Source organism: Amblyomma maculatum, chromosome 6 (assembly GCF_055883805.1).
Source record: "Amblyomma maculatum isolate TAMU_Amacu chromosome 6, ASM5588380v1, whole genome shotgun sequence".
Taxonomy (NCBI): domain Eukaryota; kingdom Metazoa; phylum Arthropoda; class Arachnida; order Ixodida; family Ixodidae; genus Amblyomma; species Amblyomma maculatum.
Window position 1 is genome coordinate 152,865,786 of NC_139349.1, and position 10,769 is coordinate 152,876,554.

Genomic DNA, 10,769 nt, shown 5'->3' on the forward strand with positions numbered 1-10,769 from the left:
GGTGAGCCTGTTTATGAATAGCATTATGCCTTTTATAGCCAGTAATTGCATGATGTTCACTAAAGTTGCCCTTGTTGCCCAGGAGGTAGTTCTGTTATTTGTTTTCCATTTTAGAGCAAATATTTGGGTGAAGTACCCCAGTCGAATGTGACCAAGCAGCATTTTGCTTTTGATCTTTGAAGTTTACATTAAAATCTCTATTTTTTTTTGTCACAGTAACCGGCCACAAAATTTTACTTAAAAGCAACAGTACTTGCAGTAATGAAACCGGTTTATTAAAGTCAAATATACAATGCAAGCCATTCTTAGTGACACGATGCATTTTGTAATGCGCCATCCCGAGCAGTAAGCCTTAATTCAAATACAGCCATCATCCACTTTATTTTTCATTGTCTGTTGTGCTAGTGTTAAAAATTTTACACGATTTGAAGCGGCAAGTTGCTTTCAATTATGCCTCATGGTTTCCTTTCTAGACCTGCAGAAGCCCCAATTAAGCCCATCTGGACTTGAGGAGTACCAGCAGAGAGCAACTTTCAATTACCGTTTAAGCCGGGCTTGCCGGGTCATTGAAAATTCGTCTGGAATAATAGCTTCAATATGGCGAATATTAAGGAGGCCATTTAGAGCATCAGAGGAAACGACGAAAAATATTTGCAAGGCATGTGTTGTGTTGCCTAACGTTATGATGTCGGAGAGCGCATTGACACCATCTGCCTACAGCCCACCTGGCTATGCCGACCGTGAGGACTGGCAAGGAAATAAAACTGCTGGCTTATGGAGGACAGACGGCAATGACCTTCCAGGACTGAGAAGAATGAGGAGACAAGGCTGTCACTGTGCAAGGTAAATTTGGGAAGGCCTATGTCAACCAACATTTTTATGCAGTGTATCTTGAGCTACTCCGATGTTGTATTGCAAGTCTGCTATGGATGTGCGTGACAGACTGGCACAATATATTGTCTCGGATGGCAAAGTTTGATGGCAAGAAAGGATTGTCAACCGTGCAGGACGGAAGTTAAAACGAACAGGATAATCCTGTATCTTCTCTAAAAGATGTTCTTTAAAATTAGCGCAGGCATCATACTCTTGACTTCAAACAATTGTTAGCTTTATTTCCCCACAAAATTCCAGACTTTCTTGCTCGGGTTCGTAAAAATTTTAGATATCTTAAATATATCTTCCGCTGCCTTGGTGTTAGAGCACGAAGTTTCGCAGTGACTAAGCGGCTCACGGCGTCACTGTCGTTGGCACATTCTTGTTCACTCTTTTGTTTTTTCGTCATGCTAGCAAGACTGCCAGCACATCTGTCAAGAGTCGCCTTGATGCAGTCTTCAGAATTGTCCTCTGTCCTCTTCTTCCTTCGGCAAAATGATGAAAACTGCATTACTTATCATAATTTTTTATCTAAGTATGAAACTTGCAAGTACATACCATGAAGGTGGCCCACCTGAAGGTGTTCCTTTAGACAGCCTTGAGAAGAAAAAGCAAAAAAGTCAGTAAATGACTACACGACAAAGTTTGCTTGCTTGTCTACCTGGCTGGTGGTGTGTATCGCCCGAGTAGCTCAGTCTCAGCTGGCGCAGGGCTAAGAGGCAGCGGCCCCCAGTTTTGAGCCGGTGTAGGGCTACAAGACCCTGAAACCCTAACTTGGGCAGGTGCTGGGCTGCGTGACAAACAATGCATTTCCAAACTTTCTCATATAGATGAACTACTGCAGGATATTCCTGCTAATGTCAGTAAAAAGGATAGTAGATGCTTACCTGCTATCGTCGTCATTCGAGTTGACAACTGTGTCGTCATACCTGGATTGCATAATTTGTCAGTTCACTGAACCTACAGAATGATATGACTTATATATGGATGTGTCTATTTACAATGCAAGAAGTCATACTTTTGCAGTGCTCTGGCTGCTTATATCAGCACTGCATCAAATAACTGTATTAAAATATGACATTCCTTGCGCTCTCCGTGTACCAACACTGCTTGAAAACATACTGAGCAGCACAAATGTATGGTTTATCATTATAATGTACAAAAATGTCCAAATCTGTAGTGTGTAGTGTATAGCACAGCACACACTTGCTTATTGAGTGTGTACTTACACTCCCAGAAGCTCCATGTCTGGAGAGTTCTGGCTTGTGTCAGTGCTGCATCAAATAAGCCCACTGAAGATTGAAATGCCCTCTCGCCTTGCCTCAACACTGCTTAAAATACAATCAGCAGCTTGACATTATTGCATACGTTTGCCAGCCAAACGTGCCGACAATACTGCCTACCTTTCTGAGGTAGCAATCCTGCTGCGACTTAGTTGACTCGGCCCTGGTGATCGTCTGCATAACAGACGCCACACAAGAACATTTTGGTGCTCAGGCATAGAAGCATGCATGCAGATCACAGCTGAAGGTCATAACTATACATACCCGGTTTTCTTTCGTATGTTTGTCGTGATCCTGAGGTGCAAAAAAAGAAACGTGTTTACGGCACTGTCAGTAAGGCATTATGCTTAAGTCTTCTAGCTCACCGAGGGTAAACGTTCAAATTACGCGAACTGAGAACATGGAATTGGCAATATTTCGCGGGAGATATCAAAGAATGTTTCAAAATCGTACTTCTCAATAGCAAAGTGTCTCAAGCACAAATGGAGCCGGAGACTGCTAAGCATGGCCTGCCACTAGCGCGGCCTGGTCGGACCCGATACTCACTAGCTTTTCAATGATATTGGAGCTAAGCACGCGTTTCAAAAGTGAAAATGAAATGGTGTGCATTGAAAGAATCGGTACGGGTTGAGAAAGAATTATGGCGCTGAAAAAGTTCCGAGTAGGGAAGCAAAGAAGGAAACATGCATCATTGCTATAGCTTATCTCTGCGAAAAGGGTAGCGGAACCTCTTTTGGAGCACTGTGGCTATGCACCAAGTCAGAACAATATTCACACTGAAAAGGTAAAACATAGCGGCAAAGATGTCAGTATACTAACCTGCTGGCGTAGTGCGGCGTGCTTCGCTGCATGCCGTCAATCAGGGGGAAAAGCACCCATTTTTCGTGGAAGCACTCGATAAAGGTGAGCACATCCACGCAACAGTATATTTTCGCCAGGGATTCACGTACTGGATGAGCTGTAACTATATTACACTGTTGCCATTATGTAACATATGTTTCTGACGCTTGTGTTTGTGTTTAATCCTGGAAGACTTTACCTTCTGTTTTTTAAATCTTTTTGAAGCTTGCATGACACTAACAATTCACAAAAATGGAACAAAGGCATTATGTTGGTTTATAAATATGATTGCGCAATGAGCAATTTAATATTACGGCTGCCCTAGGTTACTGCTTTCATGATGAACGTATCTGCAACTAGGTAATAGAAGTGACCCTCGGCATAACTTGTTTCTACAAAAATTTAAAAAATCAGCTAGGCGTCGGCAACTGTATTCAGTAAAATTCACCCTGATAATTTTCAGTTGCCTGCTGCTATCACACGTTTTTTATGCACAGCTAAAGTTCGCCATAAATAGATCTCTTAAGCTCGGTACGTCACATCATGCCAATTTCCCTTTGCCTCAAAAAAGTGCAGGAGAAATGGAAAAACAGTGGCAGATACGGTTACTGTAGTTACCCGACCGAACCCTAATAATACCCTGTAAAGAAAATTAGGGGTGGACCAGCCACTGCTTGGGTGGCGTTTGAGCGTCCACCAAAGTTACCTAAGGATCCAGGTAGAACGAGAGGAAGAAGATGGTTTACACGGTACGAAGGAGCACTGACCAAGGGCAAATAGGGTACGCCTCAGTTCGCAGGTCGAGCCAACGTATCTGCAAGTGAACTCAGACGAAGACAAGTCCACTTGTCGAAACGTTGGCTCCACCTGCGAACTGAGGCGTACCCCATTTACCCTTGTTCAGTGCTCCTTCATACAAAATTACTTAACTATTACGAAGGGTGGGTTCCGCAAAATTTTGCGGCAAGCCCCTTGTTTATACAGGTTCTTCCTTAATTTTAACGAGTGTAAATGAGGCGTGAACCTCTTCATTGATATATTCAAAATGATTTAGAAACTACGAGCCGGCAAGTTGCAATCACAACCTGCGATAAATCGCACTCGCTGGTGAAAAGATGCCTCAATTCAACTTTTTCACCGATATATCATCCTTTACTGGTCACAAAGCTCACAACCGAAAAAGAACAGAGGACTCAATTTTCACATATAGCAACGATTGAACGAAGCGTTCCGCAGTGTCCCTTTAATATGGCTTGTGCTTAAATCAGGGACACGAAAGCACAGTCTGCCCATTATTGTTACATCGTCTATATGTAGGACGAATCGAGGAAAAATTTTATAGAGATTAAAATTGTTCACTGTGTTTTCGCCTCTTCAATATGGAAACTCGTTGTCCAGGCGACGCCTGCTGTGAAATTGCACAGAACCCATTTGCATTTTTGCCGCGATATTTTGGACCGCAATGGAAGCAGAATCTCTACTAAAATAATTCTTTGCCTGTATTTGGCTGCTGGAAACCATACTGACAATGACCAAATGCATGTATGGTGTCCTTTGGCGTTATGCACTTCAGTTCTTTTTTCAGTTCTTTTTTCAGTTCTTAGGTGCGATGCCGTTGCTGACGCGCATTACTTTTTGCCATATTTTTGAAAGTTTGCGAATAAGTTTTCTCAGTCGCTGATTCCACTTCAAAAACCTCACACGGCTGATGCCAGTCGGGTGAGCGCATATAAGGTGTGAACATTGCTATAGGTAGATACTTGATTCCGCCCTGGGACATCATTAGATATCTCACAAGCATTTCAAGCTTATCCGCGTTATAATCCAGGCACCTCGACAGAATTACAAATTAGCAACGTAACCTTTTCTTTCGTGTTCCGCGCCTTCTATTTGGTGCACGAATTCCGCAACAGCGGCGTGTGCGGTCAGAAATAAACAAGCATTCACAAAAGGCGCGTCGCATGCCCATCGCCCGCCGCCATTGTACCCCCCCCCCCCCCCACTTCTTTCTGGCGTTGCAATGCGGGACATAGGGAGGAAGAAGAGAAGGGCGATGTGACGCGGGTGTCGTTAGAAAGGGTTTTAGGCAATGGAAGATTGACAAGGGGCATTTGAAAAAGCAGGGAGTCGAAGGCGGGGGAGATTAACGGCTTCGAAAAACTGTATGGGAATAGAAATCCCCATCGGAAAAGGTATAGAAACAGCTTGACCTCAGTTTAAGTAGCCCCATGTCATCACCTTTTGGCGCCATCATCCTTGGCCAAAGTCACAGGTTTATTTTTACTGCCATGCAATTTTTAGAGCGGAGCTCTTTGGCGCCCGTTCCTGGGTTTCGCGTCGGCGTCGGCCTTGTTACCAGCTCCGCCCCCCTCTTCCTGCGTGGCGCCGACCGCGCGTGTAATCTGATTGCTGCGCGCGCTCTCCCTTCGCCCCTGCTTATGCCCCAGCCCCTTCCCCCCTCTCCCCTTTTCCTGCGTGGCAGCGAGGGTGCTCTCCGGTTGCCGAAGCGCCAGCTCGCTAAAGCCCGGCTCACACTAGCGGGAAACTTCCCACAGCGGCGCCACGTCAACGGCGCCGCTGCGTCGCAGCTCCTCGGAATGAAGCTCACACTACACGCGTTTTTCCGCTGCGGTTGTCGTGGAATGCAGAGAGAGGAGGCGCTGAGGGAGGAACCAAACGAGTTGAGCGAGAACGCGATAGTCACGTGACACCAGAGAAGACGGGAAAGAGCACACTTTTCCCGCGTCGTCGTCTTGATCGCCTGCTAGCTTTCCTCCCGTCGCCCTTTTTGTCCGGAGGATGGCTGGTTCTAACGATGAGCTCTTGGCTACGGTCAACGTACTAATACTTGTTTGTTCGCTGCTTCTGCACCGTCGCCGTGCACGGAAACGCCGATTTTGGGTGCGACCCATGTATCGCCGTCGAGATAAAGAAGGGCAGGTACGCCTATTGTTGCCATGGTTGCGAGCGGAAGACGAGGCCTACTTTCGCGAGTAAGTACTGTTTCTTGTGATACATTCGTAAAGTCTGTGCTCGTCGCACGGGGTACTACTGATATATCACCTGTCTCCTTTTAGGTACCTTCGGATGCCTCCCAGCACCTTCGACACTTTGCTGGGCTTCGTCAAGAACAGCCTCAGCCGTCAGATCACTCCATTCAGAGATCCGATCTCGGCCCACGATCGACTGGCAGTTACAGTACAGTGAGTGACCATGACGAATCGTATCCAATTAAAATGGTTGACAGCTTACCGCGGATGTATCTGCTGAACCTTCTCCGTATAATGTGATGCGCTGTTAGTGTTTTTCAATGCAGTACAAATAGACACATTGTTGTTTTAATTTTTAATTAGTTCTGTTTTCTTACAAAAGGTGACAATTAGTTTGTTGCTGCTCAATATCTCTATTATATACGTGATTGTTTTCCCGGTTTCTTGCAAATGTGGACACATTCCGCATTTGTCATATAATTTTTGTACTGGCCGATCAACAGCTTCAGCCCCCTAAGAGAAACCACAGCTGCAATATAGAATAATATGTGGGATAAATACATTCCTTTTCCTCAAACTGAGGTAGAATGGAGAAAGGTGAAATTATTTTAAAAAAACAGCACTTGAATAGCAGTGCGAAAACGTAATAAAGAGGCCATAGATGCTGTGTTGCAACATCGATATGAATTTTTCAGTGGTCGTTCCTTTTCTGTCTCCTCGTTTAGGCCTGTCTAATTTTGCGCTGAAAAAATATGCACTCTACTTATCCATATGAATCTTGCCACCTTATTCCTAACAATGTAAAGGTGTTCAGTACTAGCTCATTGCATGGACGGCTATAAATTTCACGTTACTGTTTATGCCACCTTGCAGTGACATTTCAGCATAACTCTTAATCTATAATCAGGAAGGAAAAAAATTGGAAAACAAACATCTCTTTTCTCCAACAAACCGCAGAACTTTTTAAAACATTGTACGCACATGTTGCCGTGACATGTAGTGCAAGTTGAATGGTCAATGCTACACCCTGGAGTGCCTCCTTTAATCATTCTTTTTGTGCTGTGATTACGCGGTGAAATCTCGCATGTTCAGAGGTTTTTAAGTATTTTTTTATATTGATTGTTTTGTTTTGCGATTCCTACGTGTAAATGTTTAAAACTCGTGAAATTATTCATTCTTCATGAAGAAAATGTTTTGAGCCGAACAAACACGAAGCAGAGATTAGGACGTTCATGTCTGCATAATTTTCATTGGTTGATCATTATATGCACTATTCCCTCTCCCCACTTCTATGAAATTGTTTACTAAGCTAGCTATTGCTGCCAACTTTGTCTGTTTCAGAGTGCATTTGATATAAAAAATTATTGGGATTTTCCAAATTGCATTGGGAGCCTTACGGCATGCATGTAAACATTGAATGCCCAAATAAATCTGGGTCAAGAAATATGAACTACAAAAAAAACTTTCAGTGTGGTCCTTTTGGCCTGCTGTGATGCATATTACAGGGGAAGTTATTACCTGCACTTGGTTGCAACCTATTGCTAGCCATGTACAGCTCAGTGCTTTGCTCTTTTGGTTGTAGCAACGGTAAACATTATTGTCACAGTCGACTGAATGCGGTAAGAAATGCAGCAACAGACAATGAGCATCTGTAGAGAAATATTTTGCGACAGAGCGCTACGTAACAAAAACACGAGTCCTAGACACAGCTGATAACATGCACTTAATATTTTTAGCAATACCTAAGTAAAATATTCTCCTATAGTGGCGTCATTTATTTTGGAGAAGTTTAACCTAGTCTTTCTGACCGAGCTATTAGAGCCCTCATTATTAGTTTACTGATTTTTTTCTCTTATGACATTTGTTACAGATTCACATATGGGAATCTTTGCTACTATGGTGGTGAAGGGGACTCAGGAATTCCCGCCCCCATTACTGCCTGGCCGGCTGTTGACATTCCCTATATCATTGTAGGTGATGAAGCCTTCCCTTTGAAGACAATTCTCATGCGTCCCTATGCCCGTCGGGTGAGCCTGTTTATGAATAGCATTATGCCTTTTATAGCCAGTAATTGCATGATGTTCACTAAAGTTGCCCTTGTTGCCCAGGAGGTAGTTCTGTTATTTGTTTTCCATTTTAGAGCAAATATTTGGGTGAAGTACCCCAGTCGAATGTGACCAAGCAGCATTTTGCTTTTGATCTTTGAAGTTTACATTAAAATCTCTATTTTTTTTTGTCACAGTAACCGGCCACAAAATTTTACTTAAAAGCAACAGTACTTGCAGTAATGAAACCGGTTTATTAAAGTCAAATATACAATGCAAGCCATTCTTAGTGACACGATGCATTTTGTAATGCGCCATCCCGAGCAGTAAGCCTTAATTCAAATACAGCCATCATCCACTTTATTTTTCATTGTCTGTTGTGCTAGTGTTAAAAATTTTACACGATTTGAAGCGGCAAGTTGCTTTCAATTATGCCTCATGGTTTCCTTTCTAGACCTGCAGAAGCACCAATTAAGCCCATCTGGACTTGAGGAGTACCAGCAGAGAGCAACTTTCAATTACCGTTTAAGCCGGGCTTGCCGGGTCATTGAAAATTCGTCTGGAATAATAGCTTCAATATGGCGAATATTAAGGAGGCCATTTAGAGCATCAGAGGAAACGACGAAAAATATTTGCAAGGCATGTGTTGTGTTGCCTAACGTTATGATGTCGGAGAGCGCATTGACACCATCTGCCTACAGCCCACCTGGCTATGCCGACCGTGAGGACTGGCAAGGAAATAAAACTGCTGGCTTATGGAGGACAGACGGCAATGACCTTCCAGGACTGAGAAGAATGAGGAGACAAGGCTGTCACTGTGCAAGGTAAATTTGGGAAGGCCTATGTCAACCAACATTTTTATGCAGTGTATCTTGAGCTACTCCGATGTTGTATTGCAAGTCTGCTATGGATGTGCGTGACAGACTGGCACAATATATTGTCTCGGATGGCAAAGTTTGATGGCAAGAAAGGATTGTCAACCGTGCAGGACGGAAGTTAAAACGAACAGGATAATCCTGTATCTTCTCTAAAAGATGTTCTTTAAAATTAGCGCAGGCATCATACTCTTGACTTCAAACAATTGTTAGCTTTATTTCCCCACAAAATTCCAGACTTTCTTGCTCGGGTTCGTAAAAATTTTAGATATCTTAAATATATCTTCCGCTGCCTTGGTGTTAGAGCACGAAGTTTCGCAGTGACTAAGCGGCTCACGGCGTCACTGTCGTTGGCACATTCTTGTTCACTCTTTTGTTTTTTCGTCATGCTAGCAAGACTGCCAGCACATCTGTCAAGAGTCGCCTTGATGCAGTCTTCAGAATTGTCCTCTGTCCTCTTCTTCCTTCGGCAAAATGATGAAAACTGCATTACTTATCATAATTTTTTATCTAAGTATGAAACTTGCAAGTACATACCATGAAGGTGGCCCACCTGAAGGTGTTCCTTTAGACAGCCTTGAGAAGAAAAAGCAAAAAAGTCAGTAAATGACTACACGACAAAGTTTGCTTGCTTGTCTACCTGGCTGGTGGTGTGTATCGCCCGAGTAGCTCAGTCTCAGCTGGCGCAGGGCTAAGAGGCAGCGGCCCCCAGTTTTGAGCCGGTGTAGGGCTACAAGACCCTGAAACCCTAACTTGGGCAGGTGCTGGGCTGCGTGACAAACAATGCATTTCCAAACTTTCTCATATAGATGAACTACTGCAGGATATTCCTGCTAATGTCAGTAAAAAGGATAGTAGATGCTTACCTGCTATCGTCGTCATTCGAGTTGACAACTGTGTCGTCATACCTGGATTGCATAATTTGTCAGTTCACTGAACCTACAGAATGATATGACTTATATATGGATGTGTCTATTTACAATGCAAGAAGTCATACTTTTGCAGTGCTCTGGCTGCTTATATCAGCACTGCATCAAATAACTGTATTAAAATATGACATTCCTTGCGCTCTCCGTGTACCAACACTGCTTGAAAACATACTGAGCAGCACAAATGTATGGTTTATCATTATAATGTACAAAAATGTCCAAATCTGTAGTGTGTAGTGTATAGCACAGCACACACTTGCTTATTGAGTGTGTACTTACACTCCCAGAAGCTCCATGTCTGGAGAGTTCTGGCTTGTGTCAGTGCTGCATCAAATAAGCCCACTGAAGATTGAAATGCCCTCTCGCCTTGCCTCAACACTGCTTAAAATACAATCAGCAGCTTGACATTATTGCATACGTTTGCCAGCCAAACGTGCCGACAATACTGCCTACCTTTCTGAGGTAGCAATCCTGCTGCGACTTAGTTGACTCGGCCCTGGTGATCGTCTGCATAACAGACGCCACACAAGAACATTTTGGTGCTCAGGCATAGAAGCATGCATGCAGATCACAGCTGAAGGTCATAACTATACATACCCGGTTTTCTTTCGTATGTTTGTCGTGATCCTGAGGTGCAAAAAAAGAAACGTGTTTACGGCACTGTCAGTAAGGCATTATGCTTAAGTCTTCTAGCTCACCGAGGGTAAACGTTCAAATTACGCGAACTGAGAACATGGAATTGGCAATATTTCGCGGGAGATATCAAAGAATGTTTCAAAATCGTACTTCTCAATAGCAAAGTGTCTCAAGCACAAATGGAGCCGGAGACTGCTAAGCATGGCCTGCCACTAGCGCGGCCTGGTCGGACCCGATACTCACTAGCTTTTCAATGATATTGGAGCTAAGCACGCGTTTCAAAAGTGCAAATGAAATG

At 43.6% G+C, this 10,769-nt stretch overlaps 2 pseudogenes; both read left to right on the forward strand.

Moving 5' to 3' along the window:
• Positions 1–457: 457 nt before the first annotated feature.
• On the forward strand, positions 458–5,704 carry LOC146187082 (uncharacterized; annotated as a pseudogene).
• Positions 5,705–8,469: 2,765 nt separating this feature from the next.
• Positions 8,470–9,384, forward strand: LOC146187083 (uncharacterized; annotated as a pseudogene).
• The last annotated feature ends 1,385 nt before the right edge of the window (positions 9,385–10,769 follow it).